Here is a 14913-nt window from a genome sequence, read left to right on the forward strand (position 1 = left end):
ACACATGTGGAATTATATACTTAACAAAAAAGTGTGAAACAACTGAAAATATGTCTTATATTCTAGGTTCTTCAAAGTAGCCACCTTTTGCTTTGATGACTGCTTTGCACACTCTTGGCATTCTCTTGATGAGCTTAAAGAGGTAGTCACCGGAAATGGTTTTCACTTCACAGGTGTGCCCTGTCAGGTTTAATAAGTGGGATTTCTTGCCTTATAAATGGAGTTGGAACCATCAGTTGTGTTGTGCAGAAGTCTGGTGGATACACAGCTGATAGTCCTACTGAATAGACTGTTAGAATTTGTATTATGGCAAGAAAAAAGCAGCTAAGTAAAGAAAAACAAGTGACTATCATTACTTCAAGAAATGAAGGTCATTCAGTCCGAAAAATAGGGAAAACTTTGAAAGTGCCCCCAAGTGCAGTTGCAAAAACCATCAAGCGCTACAAAGAAACTGGCTCACATAAGGACCGCCCCAGGAAAGGAAGACCAAGAGTCACCTCTGCTTCTGAGGATAAGTTTATCTGAGTCACCAGCCTCAGAAATCGCAGGTTAACAGCAGCTCAGATTAGAGACCAGGTCAATGCCACACAGAGTTCTAGCAGCAGACACATCTCTACAACAACTGTTAAGAGGAGACTTTGTGCAGCAGGCCTTCATGGTAAAATAGCTGCTAGGAAACCACTGCTAGGGACAGGCAACAAGCAGAAGAGACTTGTTTGGGCTAAAGAACACAAGGAATGGACCAGTGGAAATCTGTGCTTTGGTCTGATGAGTCCAAATTTGAGATCTTTGGTTCCAACCATCGTGTCTTTGTGCGACGCAGAAAAGGTGAACGGATGGACTCCACATGCCTGGTTCCCACCGTGAAGCATGGAGGAGGAGGTGTGATGGTGTGGGGGTGCTTTGCTGGTGACACTGTTGGGGATTTATTAAAAATTGAAGGCATACTGAACCAGCATGGCTACCACAGCATCTTGCAGCGGCATGCTATTCCATCCGGTTTGCATTTAGTTGGACCATAATTTATTTTTCAACAGGACAATGACCCCAAACACACCTCCAGGCTGTGTAAGGGCTATTTGACCAAGAAAGAGAGTGATGGGGTGCTATGCCATATGACCTGGCCTCCACAGTCACCAGACCTGAACCTAATCGAGATGGTTTGGGGTGAGCTTGACCGCAGAGTGAAGCGAAAAGGGCCAATAAGTGCTAAGCATCTCTGGGAACTCCTTCAAGATTGTTGGAAGACCATTTCCGGTGACTACCTCTTGAAGCTCATCAAGAGAATGCCAAGAGTGTGCAAAGCAGTCATCAAAGCAAAAGGTGGCTACTTTGAAGAACCTTGAATATAAGACATATTTTCAGTTGTTTCACACTTTTTTGTTAAGTATATAATTCCACATGTGTTAATTCATAGCTTTTATGCCTTCAGTGTGAATGTACAATTTTCATAGTCAAGAAAATACAGAAAAATCTTTAAATGAGATGGTGTGTCCAAACTTTTGGTCTGTACTGTATATATATATATATATATATATATATATATATATGTATTATTCTTATAAGCATAGCCATGCCTACAACAAAAAAAAAAAAAACAACCTTGTAAGCACTCATATTCCCCTTGGATAGAGAAAGAAAAATGTTGTGAAGAAGAAACAGAGAGTGGTGGTCATGGGGGATTCCCTATTGAGAAGAATAGAGCCCGCTATCTACACTGCAGACCGGATATAACCTCAAGAGAAATGTGCTGTTTTCTAAGTGCAAAAATCAAAGATGTGTCTGACAGGATATAAGACTGTTCAGACCTACAGAGGAGTACCCATTCCTGCTAGAACATGTGGGGACAAATGACACCGCAAGAAAGGACCTGGAAACCATCTACAGTAACTTTGAAGACTTAGGCAAAAAAGTGAAAGAACTAGGAGCGCAGGTTGTCTTCTCATCCATCTTCCAGTGGATGGTCATGGAACAAGGAGGTGGAACAAGATTCTACAGGTAAACACCTGGCTACGTCGATTGTGCCGTCAGCAAAGATTTGGATTCCTGGATCACGGAGTGAATTACTTATACGATGGACTACTTGCTAGAGATGGGCTGCACCTTACCAAGACTGGAAAACACATATTTGGAAGTCGCCTTGCTTTACTCATCAGGAGAGCTTTAAATTAGAACATTGTGAGTAGGAAAGGCTAGGGAATGCCACATAGCGAACAAATACTATTGAGAGCTCTGCTATTAGGCCACGGCCCCACTATCAGTATTTGGCCAGTATTCGGTCAGTATTTTTTCTCAGGAGTGGGAGCCAAAACCAGGAGTGCGTTATAAAAGCAAAATTGGTGCACTTGTTTCTATTATACCTTTTCTTTGATTGTTCCTCATCTGGTTTTGGCTCCCACTCCTGAGAAAAAATACTGACCAAATACTGATAGTCGGGCCGTGGCCTTAGAAGTGGAAAGGAAGAACAAAGGCAAAAAAATCAGAATAAAAATATATGAGAAACCGATCACAAACTAAGATGTTTCTATAGAAATGCACAAATCAAGGGCAACAAACAAGCAGAATTGGAGCTACTAACGCAGGAAAAGAAATATCATTGGCATCACTGAAACTTGGTAGGACGATACACATGATTCGATACACATGATTCGATACACATGATTGGAATACAAGGCTAGAAGGATACAACTTATTTGTAAGAAACAGACTTAATAAATGGGGAGGAGGTGTCGCATTGTATGTTAGAAAAGCGTATATCTGCACAGAGATTGAAGTTTCAGAGACTGGGAGCTCTGTGGAAACTGTTTGGCTAAGAATACAAGGAGAGAACAACGGAAAGGACACCATTGTAGGTGTGTCCTATAGGCCACCTGGACAAGCTGAAGATATGGATGAACTCTTTATGCATCAGATGGCAAAATTATCAAAAAATATGACGTAGTGATCATGGGAGATTTCAACTATCCAGACATTTGTTGGGAATAACAGGTCCAGCAAATTCTTATCCTCTCTTGATAACAACTTTATCTTCCAAAAGGTAGAAAAGAGAACAAGGGGGATCTGCTACCTTGGATCTAATCCTCATAAACAGGGAGAAAATGGTTGCGGAAGTAAAGGTGGCTGGGAAATTAGGAGGTAGCGATCATGCTATCATGGAATTTGGGATGACTAGAGGAGAAAGACCTGTGAAGAGTCAAACTTCAAGGTTGGATTTCAGAAAGACATATTTTAAAGGGACTCAGAAAGAGGATAGGAGGGATCCAATGGCTGGATGTTCTTAAGGACAGAAATGTCCAGGAAGGATGGGAAATTTAGAAAAATGAGATTCTCAAAGCACAATCATTAACAATCACTAAAAGAGGGTAGGAATAGGAAGCATTTAAGGAAACCAGGATGGATGAACACATATCTAAAGAAGAATATAATGCTGTCTGCAGAACCTGCGAAGTTTGCATCAGATTAGCTAAAGCTGATAATGAATTAAGGCTCGCAAAAGATGTCAAAAGCAATAAGAAAGGATTTTGGGAGTATACCAAAAGCAAAAGAAAAGTAAAAAAAAAGCTATAGACTTTTTTTTACAGAACAAAAAGGGTAAAGTGGTAAAAAATGATCCTGAGAAGACCGAAGTTTTAAATTCCTATTTTGCGTCTGTTTTCTCTCAGAAAGTAAATGTAACATCAACTGATCTTCACTGTACTATCGAAGAAATAGAAGAATCCACACTATCTATAAACAGAGAGGTAGTGAGGGAATACTTAGTCAATATAAATAAATTCAAGTGTCCAGGTCCAGATGAATTACATCCTAGGGTACTGAAGACAATAGCAGAGGAAATTATTGAACCACTCTCCATAATCTTTGAAAATTCTTGAAGAACAGGAGAAGTCCCAAAAGACTGGAGAAGAGCTAATGTTGTCCCTTTCTTCAAAAAGGGGAAGAAGGTGGACCCAGGGAACTATAGGCCTGTGAGCCTTACTTCTATACTAGGAAAGATCTTTGAACAAATTATTAAACAACATGTATGCAAGTACCTATATGAGAATGAAGTGATTTACCAGAGCCAGCATGGGTTTGCAACTAATAAGTCATATCAGACTAACTTAATTTCCTTCTATGACAGAATCACTGACTGGATGGATCAGGGAAACGCGGTAGATATACACTTCAGCAAAGCATTTGACAAAGCATCACATACTATCCTTATTGAAAAAATTACCAACTATGTAATGGACAAGGCAACTGTTAGGTGGATTCATAACTGCCTTAGTGATTGGACCCAAAAGAGTGGTCATAAACGGTTGCACATCCAGTTGGAAAAAGGTCTCAAGTGGGGTACCATAAGGCTCTGTCCTGTGCCCTGTGTTGTTCAACATCTTTATCAATGATTTAGATGAAGGAATTTAGAGTAAACTGATTAAATTTGCTGATGACACAAAGCTAGGAGGGATAGCTAATACTAGAGAAGAAAGAGAGAGGATTCAAAAAAGTTCTAAACAAATTGGAACTGTGGGCTGCAATTAACAGAATGGTTTTTCACAGGGAGAAATGCAAAGTCCTACATGTGGGCAAGAAAAATGAAAATAGCATATACAGAATAGGAGGAATAGGGCTAAGCAACAGCACATGTGAAAAAGACCTAGGTATACTAATAGATCACAGACTGAACATGAGTCAACAGTGTAAAGCAGCAACATAAAAGGCAAACACAATTCTGGTTTCGCATTAACAGAAGCATACAGTCTAGATCACGTGAAGTAATTATTCCCCTCTACTCCTCTTTGGTCAGACCTCATCTGGAATACTGTGTCCAGTTCTGGGCGCCACATTTTAAAAAAGACATCGACAAACTAAAGCAAGTTCAGAGAAGCGCTACCAGGATGGTGACAGGTCTACAAACAATGTCCTATGAGGAACAGTTAGATGATTTGGGAATGTTCAGCTTGCAAAAGAGAAGACTGAGAGGAGACTTAATAGCTGTCTACAAATATCTGAACAGATGTCACACTGTAGAGGAATCAGCTTTATTCTCATTTTCACAAAGGAAGACTAAAAGCAATGGAATGAAACAAAGGGAGAAGATACAGATTAGATATTAGACAAAAAATTTTGACATTGAGGGTGATCAATGAGTAGAACAGGCTGCCACGAGAGGTGGTGAGTTCTCCTACAATGGAAGTCTTCAAACAGAGGCTGGACAGACCATCTGTCTGAGATGTTTTAGCCAATCTGGCATTGAGAAGGGGGTTGAACATGATGACCCTGGAGGTCCCTTCCAACTCTAACATTCTATCATCCGGACGAACACATTTAGAAATGTTAAAATGTATTGTTCTGCGTGGTAATATCACACAAGGGAGTGCTTAGGTTGTCCAGGCAATGTTTCAAAATGACCACTGCAGTGTGGTCACCAGTGATGGTGCTGACCCATCCTACACAAAAGGCAGGGTTCGGTTGGTTCTGCCAGTCCACCACGCTTTCCATGCCTCTGCAGTGACCACTTTAGACCCAAATCCCAGAGCGACAAGCTATAGCAAAGCAGATCATTAGGTAAAGAGAATACACTTTAGAAAAGTATAATCACATTTAATAAGAGATATTTATTTTTAATAAAGTAGAAAAAAGGAAGCGTAAACCTATAGTATAAAACTACAGAACTGAGGAATAAACTGTAGACATTAATATACACTGGACTGTATACGTTTAGGGTTGCACTCCTTGTAATTAAAGACATTGTTTCAACTTATAGCAATTAATGGATAAGCAATGTATGAAAAAGTTAAATGATTTGACAAAGCATAATATTTAAAGGCTTTTCTGAACCATGTAAAAAACAAGGGAGGAATTGTAACATATTGAATCCTAACATTCTGTAACATGCACACTGTTAGGATTCTGCTCTTTTTCACACTCGAAGCGGTCATCTGACTTCTCAGATGCGATTTGCATACATTCACTTCCATTTCTCTCAATGTTCTCAATTCAGATTGAAAATCCTTTCTATTGTTTTAATTGCCAACTTTCTTGTTGGGGGCCATTTTATTATTTTTAATTAGTTGGGTCTGGTAGCTCAGTAAGGTCGCTAAACACTCCCCTTTATTTACAGACCACTTTGGATTTTTAGCTTCGGACTGGTATTTGTTTAGAATTTCAAATTGCAAGGTGAATTCATAACTTTTTTCCTATTGGAATATTGGAGTAATATTTGGCACTAATGAAATCATTTAAATTTCATTTGTTTGAAGGATGTTTTAGAAAGTCATAAAGTTCATTTTCTAGACCAGCATTGCTGTGTGGGAGATTTGTATATTTCCTATGAATAAAAATGTTAGTAAAGATCATCTAAGTGTTGCGATCCCCTAATTTTTCAGAGGGGTAGATATACACTTCAGCAAAGCATTTGACAAAGCATCACATACCATCCTTATTGAAAAAATTACCAACTATGTAATGGACAAGGCAACTGTTAGGTGGATTCATAACTGCCTTAGTGATTGGACCCAAAAGAGTGGTCAAACGGTTGCACATCCAGTTGGAAAAAGGTCTCAAGTGGGGTATTTTTACATGTTGTATGCTGTTGTATTTCCAGTTGCAGATGCCCCAAGGTTGCCAGGTTTTGTCATTTGGAAAAGAATGTAGTTGATGTAGTTTTATTTCAGAAAGGCATCTGTAGGGACCGGAAATGTGTAATACAGACTAACCGAAGCACATCTATGCATGGAACCACTGTGTCTATTCACCAGCGAGGTCATTCAGAAGTCAACCCCTCTACTAGGCTTCAGGTTTAGCTTTTTGGCAAATAAGGCATCATTTGTATGGTAGCCAATCACTGGCTTCATCGATGATATTTGCATATAAGACATTTTTTTTTAACTTGAAAATCCTATAGATTTGGACAAAACTTACTGGATATTAAAATATATATATATAAATGAAATTACAACATTGGACACCAATATGAAATGGAAACCAAGGTGCCTGGAAAAAAAAAAAGTTGTTAAACTGGTTGGACTGAAAATTCATAACTCCAGATTGTAGCAGTGAAGTTTATCAATCACATAAGTCTCTGCCCCCGGTAGAACTTACATCCATTTATTACTACAGATGAATGGTAAACGCTTCGGCTACATTCACACATTTGCTGCACATGTCCGTGTGCTGTTCGTTTCTGAAATAAGAGTTTCCCTGATCTGTGGCACCCCAGGGGTCTGGTTTCCACAGTAACGGCAATGTTATGTCTGAGAGCAGGTGGGAGGTCTCTTGGTCAGGAATCCTATGCATGCCACACCTCCTGCCCAGTCCTGGGAGGGGAAGAACTTCCCCTGTATAAACCTGGGGCTGAGGCAGGGTTAGACAGTTCAGAGGGAGAGTTGAGCCAGGAGGGCTGACAGGGAGCTGTGGCTCCGGCTGGGCCCAGCTCCTGGGCCATGCCAGAAGTAGAGAAGAGAAGCAGCATAGGAAGAAACATCAGGAGCTCTGTGGGAGCAGTGTTACAAGGAGTCAGGGGCTGGCAGCTGCAGAGCTCGCCCTGACTGAGAAGATTTCTTACCGGACCCGGAGTCCGAGGCTGCGGGGACTAACTCCTACCCAGCAGCAGAATCCGTCAGGCAGGGGATTTCAGGTCCTCTGGCCAAGAAACCCGAAGGCACGGTCACACGCATGGGACCAGCACCGCCGTCGTGGAGCGGAAGCTACTAGAAGGCCCCGAGTCACCAGCCATACGGGTGAGCACCACACGGTACACTCAGGGACGTGGGCTACTTATACCCGCCTCTAGCAAGGTAGCCAGAAGAGTACAGTCAGTTTGGGAGGCCTACAACTCCGCCTGGCCAGGGGAGATCCCATCTGCTCAAGGACTGACCAGGCCCCGATCGCTAGCCAGTACTCCGGGAGGGTCTATCTTTATCACCAGTAAAGACCCTGAATCACACCGCATCGTCTCTGAGTGATTCCTGCTACCCCCATCATCCACGTCGGCTGCCCTGAGGCCATACCCCTCCCGTTGGGGGTTATACTATCACGCTGCACAATCCTACCACCGGCCTCAGCGGTCTGCCCTGCAGCAGCAGCTCCTTAGCTGTACTCAACGGGTGGCGTAGTAATCCAACATCTACCGCTGATACAGCGCCACTTAGTCTGACTCCCTGGGCACGGACCGGGTCACCACCACGAGACTACAACCCTCAACAGATCCGGCTCCGGGTAAGCTCCCGCGTGCGCAACGCTGCGCGACACAGGCCCAGGGGTGCGTCAGATCCATACACGCATCTTTAAAAATGGATCCCCATAATTAGTGACACTCAGAGCTTGTCCTGATCAGATTCTCCTTTGCAAATTAAATTAAAACCAGATGAAAAACAGAGGACATCATGTTCACTTCAGTTTTCCATCTTTCATCCGTTTTTAACTTTTCTATTGCTAAGCGAAAGGATAAAAAAGTTTAGACAGTCTACTGCCTCAATATTTTAAAAAAGGATAAGAAAGAAGGGGATGCAAGACAGATGTAAAACGGTTTTCAATGCGGAAGACCCATGAGCGGAAAAAGTAAATTTTTTTAATTTATAACCAGAAATGGATGTGTGAATATAGCCTTGTCAGACATCAGACTTATAGGCTGATCATGCACCCTTTGAGGCTACTTACAAAGGTCAATTATTATTTTTTGTGCTAACTGATGGAGCAGTGGAAGCAAAAAACAAAGATAAGAATAATGTAATGATACGAAAAGTAGTTATAACATACAGTAAGAGCACCTTTCATTAGCAATTTGTACAAATACAAGAGCTGGAAGTGGACAAAATGTTCTTATGTGAAATGAATATAATGACATTGTTGCAGGAGCTGTAATAAGGTCTATAATGAGATGGTAATGTAATCAAGGATTTTTTTTATAAACACACACTATAGAAAGAAAATTGTGCCAGTTAATGACATATCCCCTTCCTATACAAGGGCTGTTGAACGACTTGGATGACAAAAATACTGGAATTTTTGTCATTCAAATGAAAACTTGCCCCTGTATATTTCTTGATGTGGTAATTAGGATGTAAAGAAACAAAACAAATAAAGAATCAGAATGGTAAAAATGGCAGAAATGGAAAAAAATACGCTCCTTTCTAAACTTTGTTGTTTGCACTAGTAACTTCCTGTGTTGCTTATATTCTTATTAGCGGAGTTGTAGCAATTGTAAAAAAGCCATGAAGGCTCTTGTTTTGGAAAGTTAAATGGGTTATTCCCATCTTACCATATCCATAAGGCAGGGGTGGGAAACCTCAGGAGATGACCTTTTCTCCGGCCCCCAGGCAGATTCCCGGAGAACGGAGTAGTTGGGCCATTAGCTGTGTTTTGATGGCCGCCGGCCCTTTAATTTCTTCTTGTTCTGCGGTGCGTGCAATGAAAAAATAGGTCCTGACATTGGCCAGTGCCAGGACGTACTCTGTGGGTGGAGTCAGCACGAGATGCTCTCCTGTCCCACAGAAGTCCACTTGGCAGCCCCTGCGTCTTCTCCTGTGTTGTATATCCCAGTCTCATGTCTCCTCCTGTACTGTATATACCACAACCTCATGTCTTCTCTTATGATGTATATACCGCAGCCTCATGTCTACTCATGTGCTGTATATACTGCAGCCTCATGTCTCCTCCTGTGATGTATATGCTGCAGAACGCAGCCCCATGTCTAATGTGATGTATATACCGCAGTCCCATGTCTCCTGTGATGTATATACTGCAGCCCCATGTTACCTGTGATGTATATACCTCAGCCCCAAGTTTCCTGTGATGTATATGCCGGGCCCCATGTCTCCTTTCATGTATATACTTTAACCCAGTGTAAGTGATGTAATGTACAGTGGTGTGAAAAAGTGTGTGCCCTCTTCCTGATTTCTTATTCTTTTGCATGTTTGTCACACTTAAAGCGCACCTGTCAGCAGGATTGTGCTCAGTAAACCACATACACTGTCAGGTGGGCGACATTACACTGATTAATATGATATCTGTGTTAATTAAATCCGTCCTGTGGTTCTTCTGTAATCTTTACTTTCAGTTTGGAGATAATGATATGCTTGTGCTTCGGGGTGGCCTTTGGGGGGGCGCTCTATTTGGTGCTCTGCTTACATATTCATCTGTATGCTCTTATGACAGCTCAGTGTTCCTTCACTGACCTGCCTCCTATTTTACCTAGTCCCGCACTACTAGATGCATTATGTAAAATAGGAGGCTGGTCAGTGAACAATCAGTGATCTGTCATAAGAGCATACAGATGAATATGTAAGCAGAGCACCAGATAGAGAGCCCACCCCACAGTCCCGCCCCGAAGCACGAGCATATCATTATCTCCAAACTGAGGCTATGTGCCCACGATGTAGAATTGAAGCAGAAAATTTCCGCAGCATTTCTGCATGTTCTTGGCAGTAAAAATGCTTGCGGATTTTACATGCGTCTTCAAGCGTTTTTGCAGCGTTTTTACATGCGGATTTGACTTGCATTTTTCAAGTGCATTCAAGGGGTCTGACGAAGCCACCGTGCGTGGTGATACGCGTTGGGTAACCAGTACCCCTCTACACCTTTTGACAAAACAGGCTCTCTCTTATCTGGGATATACTTTTTGGACTTATTGCTGGCTGGGTTCATATTGTGTAGGTGCAGCACCTTCCACTCAAACAGCTTGTATTCAATAGAAGTATTTTTTCCTAGGCTGGGTTGATATACTCAGGTGGGGATTAGATTTAGCTCGAGCTGACCCACCATTTTGCATTTGGGTTACCAGTTTTAGTGGATTTGCTCAAATGTATGTTTTTTCATTAAGGACCATCGAAATGTACTAAGTTGTTATCTGCTGCACCTTATATGCATTAATAATAATAATAATCTTTATTTATATAGCGCCAACATATTCCGCAGCGCTTAACAATTCACAGGTTCATGTACAACAGTCATAAGTAACATAGCTAAAGATAATACAATAATTACAGCAAAAATAATGACGACCCTGCTCCTAAGAGCTTACAATCTACAATGAGGTGGGGGTGACACAAAGTACAATGGCTTATTTACAAGGATGGTCCAGCCATCTTGAGGGGATGAGGGATAGATAGAGGCTGCATGAGCTTGTCACCAGCCAGTATCTAGTGCTTTTTGGTTGGGTGGAGACTTATGTTTGGAGAAATAAGGAATGGGCTATGAGAATATAAAAGGACTTTGATTAGGGAACGTGATAGGCCACCCTAAACAGATGTGTTTTTAGGGAGCGCCTAAAACTGCATTGTTCTACCTCTACTTACACTCCGAGCCAGTGCAATATTGACCACCACAGAAGTTTTATATAGCCTGTATACATTTATTGACATGTACAATCATGCATCTATAATTAGGTTGAATCATGAAAGGACTCTGAAGTAGTGGGTTCTATAAGGAGTGGATGGTTCCACTTCCTTCTTTTTAATGGTGTTTTAATGATTTTTGTTGGTATGTCCATTGTGTATATGTGTCGAGTCTATTTGAAATAAAAATGTTCGTAATTTGCATTTAAACGTTGATTATTAGCGGTGATCACTGCTGAATTGCATGTCTTCTTTTCTCTCTTCATTGCATGGTTTTAACAGCAGCGACCAGAGTTAGCTCTGATCATAGCTGTTTAAAGCCACTGTCAGAGATTTACAGCAACATTTAAAAGATTAAATGTCCTGCTGGTTTGGGGGGGTGACCATAGGCCCCCCCCCCCCCCTGTAATGCAACTTTGGGGTATAGATGGGTTGCCATGGCAACCGGTCGCCTGCTCAAAGGCCTCATGGCTGCCATCTTGGTAATCTCTATGAAGTCTAGCCACATTTATTACAATATACATAAGTAGTGCTCAAGATGTCATTTTTTTCTTCCTCAAAATGATACCAATAAAAACATCAGTCCGCCCCTCATATAGCTTCACTGAATGAAAAATGAAAATATTATGGGTCTCAGGACAATTGCGATACAAATCATTTTTTTCTTAAATTTACAAAATTCTGAATTTTTTTTTTTTTAGTTATATTTAAAAAAAAAAAAAAAAAGAACTTATAGACTTTGCTATGCTTGTAATTGTATTGACCTGCAGAATCATGTCAGGAAATTTTCCCTAAACATCCAAAAAATTTTAACAATTCACTGCACTTGGAATTTTTTTTTTTCCAGTACATTGTATGCCAAGCTGAATAGTGTCAATCAAAACTACAACTTGTTCAGTAAAAAAGCATAATAGCAAACAGTAAAATATTGTCCTGCTAAAGGAAAAATAAAAAAGTTATGGCTCTTGGAAGAGAGGGTGGAAAAAACAAACTTGCAAAATTGTACCGGCGGTGATTAAATAAAAATTCAAGGTAAGACAACAAAATGTAACTGTGTTTTACTCCTTAAAAATCCTGTTTAAGAAATATACTAAAGGTACGCTCCCACGATCAGGACCCGCTGCGGCCCAGATGCTGCAGAACATCTGCACCACTTCCACCCTCATTATACAAATGCGCTGACCCGCTCTGAAAGACGCGCCGCATGTCAGTTCCCGCGGGTGATCCGCAGGTGAACAGAGACGCATAGTGGACATGGGATTTCTAGAAATCTATCCACTATGCTGTAACATCTGGCAGCTGCGGGTTTGATGCTGCATAAATATGCAGCATCAAAATCGCAGCAAATCCTGGGAACGCACCCTCAATGTACATAACATTATAAAATCAAGCAGTCTTGTGAATTTGCAGGTGAGTAATTACAGTTACAGTTAATTGAACTTTAATAAATATTTATGAAAGTTGTAATAAAAAAAACATGGAGATAAACATTGAAATTAATTGGAAGCTTATTGTCTGAGATTAGAAAAAAAAAATATCCAGTTTTCCCACAGCCTTCCTTTGTCTACAGTCTTTTGCATCTAATTGGATGGTTTGGAGCTGCATTGAGCTACAATGGCACAGACAAGTTTTTTTCTCATCTTAGTCTACAAATTTAGGAAGAGAATACACACTTACTTTAAAATAAAACAAAATGTGACAAGCGTCAAATACTTATAAAATTAGTGAGGTGTCCAATACTTATTTCACCTGCTGTATAAAGTTAAGTGTACAGAATTATATACCTGCTAAAACAAGGGCTGTGGAGTTGGTAAGCCAAACCTCCGACTCCGAATCCTCAATTTCCCTGACTCTGACTCCCCAGCGCTGCCTCACTACTCAGCATGTACATAAAGTGCAGCACAGATTCATCTCAACTAAAAGCTGAGATCCTTAGATCAGGAGCAGAACAGACATTTATAGGACATTTTATATTTTTCCCAAATTCTTATGAAAACTTTTTCAGCACATTCTGCATTGTACCCGATTTATTATATATTTTAGAAGTCGGAGTTGGTTTATTTTATACCAATTCCAAGACTCCAACTCTACAGCCCTGGTTAAAACAGTAAAATAAGCAAAGAAATAAGGTGGAAGGGCATTTGAAGGTATAGTACATAGATATCCAGAGAATAGGTGATAAATTGCTGCTTGTTGGGGGTGCCAACACAAGGCCTACCATAGTTGCGGAGAATGGGGCTCTGGAATACCCGCCTACATGGATTGGTGGTTGAGCATGCACACCACTACTCGAGTTATTGTCGTTGAGACGTGTTGTACTCATGAAGAGATGATAACTTTCTAATTTGGTATAAACTCTAAGTTTCACTTTGATTCATTCCATAATAGTGTCTTACCATTTAATTCTTACTTACAATTAGAAATAAAAGGTATGTAAAATCGCAAAGGCAAAAATAGCTCATGTAGAGCAAGGTAACTGGAAGACTGACATAGTTAACAACTTTTGTCATTTTTTCCAATTTTGACAAAGCATTTGGTAGGCGAGCATATGTAAATTACAATTCTAGTTAACATTTTTTTCTTTTAAATTACTGGCAGGTATAATATCAGTACTTATAGTGACAATCATACCATAGAGAAATGGAAATATTGAAAAGTAAAATGCATCGCATATACTCTATTGTTAAGGACCAAAATAGACTTGGCGTAACTTAATTGTCTCTTATACAAAATGGAAGCTGCATGAAATATTTTACAATATCAGCGATGGCGGCATATTCTTAACATAATAATTGAGGGCTATGGTTTAATAAATGCTGCTTGCAGCACTGAGGACTTTAGGATGGCATCAGGCTTCTAGAGAACATAAAACTGTTTTGAAAAGTGGAGTACAGGTATTATTATGCTTCTTTTACAGCTAATTATATAGTTTTAAATCTTTTAAGAAATTACACAGCATATGAAGAAATGAGGTTTTAGAAAGCCTTTTCTTTCTGTTTCTATGAATATAGCACAAAATATCATACATTAGTGCTAGTTTTTGTTGTTTTGAATGCTACACCAACTGAAGCTTCTTCCCTGTTGGATGGTTTTAGTGCTACCATAAGATATAATTCCTACATTGTAAGTGTGACGCCCTGTGGCTGCAGGCAGTCACAGAACTCCTGGGTGTTGCACAGATGGATTCTCCCCAGTGGCCTCAATACATGCAGACACCTCCACCCAAGTCCACTAGATGGAGCCCTGTCAGGTATATATATACTGGGGGGTGGAGTTCAGGAAGTCAGTCAGTGGGAAGCAGTGAGTGTGACACGATGCTGCAGCTCCAGACAAGCTGACGTCTGTGTGGCTGAAAGCCAGGCTAGGCCCAAGCTGCGGGCTAGTCTGGCCAGTGAGGGTCTAGAGTGGGCCAGAAGTCAAGGAGAATAGAAGAGCCATGAGGGACAGAGGAGCCACAGAGGGTTCGTCCCCTGATGCAAGCCGGGCACCGGGCCCGAGCCTATTGGGATCTCTATGCCCAGTAGGGAATCCGGCATACTGAGGAGGATTTCATATCCCTCAGTCCACCGGTGAATAGCGCACACTCAGAGGACTAGGT

At 40.9% G+C, this 14913-nt stretch overlaps 1 protein-coding gene across 3 annotated transcripts in view; it reads right to left on the minus strand.

The window, feature by feature from the left end:
- The window catches only part of ELMO1 (engulfment and cell motility 1), a 525215-nt gene that overhangs the window by 221322 nt on the left and 288980 nt on the right, over positions 1-14913 (minus strand). The gene's annotated exons all lie outside the window — the stretch shown is intronic.

Source organism: Phyllobates terribilis, unplaced genomic scaffold (genome assembly GCF_046119375.1).
Source record: "Phyllobates terribilis strain yellow unplaced genomic scaffold, ASM4611937v1 Scaffold_4__5_contigs__length_816908805, whole genome shotgun sequence".
Taxonomy (NCBI): Eukaryota; Metazoa; Chordata; class Amphibia; order Anura; family Dendrobatidae; genus Phyllobates; species Phyllobates terribilis.